Below are 1,045 nucleotides of genomic sequence, written 5' to 3' on the forward strand. Positions count from 1 at the left end.
AAGTTCATCGTATTACTCTTGAATTAAAAAGACTTCTAACCCATCCTTTCTATACTGATTACGATCATTATGAATTGCTGAATGTCCACCATTTCGTGGACGCTGCGGGACTGAGTGCTTCTGTAGGAACAGAGCCAGAGGGACGCAGGTGGGCTTGTCAGAGCGTTAGGATTTCAGCTTTGGCCTTTGGAACCCAGGATTTCGAAATGCATCATGATTCCTGTCCCTTGGACTGTAAGGTTTATGTAGGTAGTCTTGGAAATAATGGCAAGAAGGCTGAATTAGAATGAGCTTTTGGCTATTTTGGACCACTCCGAAGTATGTGGGTTGCTGGAAACCCTCCTGGCTTTGCTTTCATCGAATCTGAGGATCCCTGAGATGCTGCAGATGCGTTCCCGGAGCTAGATGGAGGAGCACTGTGTGGATGAGTGTGGAACAGTCGAATGTAAAGTCGAATGGTGTAAAGAGAAGTTGGAATTGGAATCGTGGCCCGCCACCCTCTTGGCGTTGTACTCCTAGAGATGGTTACAGCATGGGGAGTCTTCCACCTCAGTGCAGAACCCTAAGGAGAAGTTTTTCCTGAAGCCAGAGCAGGTCACTTTCTATAGATAAGAGAAGAGAAAGTTTTCTGTGTCGTGAGAGAAATCACAAGCCATCTCGATCCTTCTCTAGGTCTCCTAGCCGATCTAAGTCAAGTGAAAGGAAATAGAAGAGCAGTTTTCAAAAGTGGTGTACATATGAAAATAACTTCATATGACAGGAAATTAAAAGTTTTGTTTGAGATTTCATAAGCTTGATGCAGTATTAAGATGTTTTAGCTGTTCAAATTGGTTTTGTCTCTTGGAATAGTGACACACAAAAAATGCAGTTCTCTATGGTTCCAAAATGGATCATATGGGGTCTGTGATATCAAGAATTGTTACTTTACAATGTTCCCTTAAGCAAGATGGAACTTTCTTTGAATTTTAGTTTTTCATAGATTGAAATAAACCTAGATCCTGCCCAGTTTTTTTTTTAAAGATTTATTTATTTATTATATGTAAGT

At 40.9% G+C, this 1,045-nt stretch overlaps 1 pseudogene; it reads left to right on the top strand.

Annotated features, from left to right (window-relative positions):
* The first annotated feature begins 206 nt into the window (after positions 1-206).
* LOC127686671 (serine/arginine-rich splicing factor 3-like) lies at positions 207-709 on the top strand (annotated as a pseudogene).
* The last annotated feature ends 336 nt before the right edge of the window (positions 710-1,045 follow it).

Source organism: Apodemus sylvaticus, chromosome 6 (genome assembly GCF_947179515.1).
Source record: "Apodemus sylvaticus chromosome 6, mApoSyl1.1, whole genome shotgun sequence".
Taxonomy (NCBI): Eukaryota; Metazoa; Chordata; class Mammalia; order Rodentia; family Muridae; genus Apodemus; species Apodemus sylvaticus.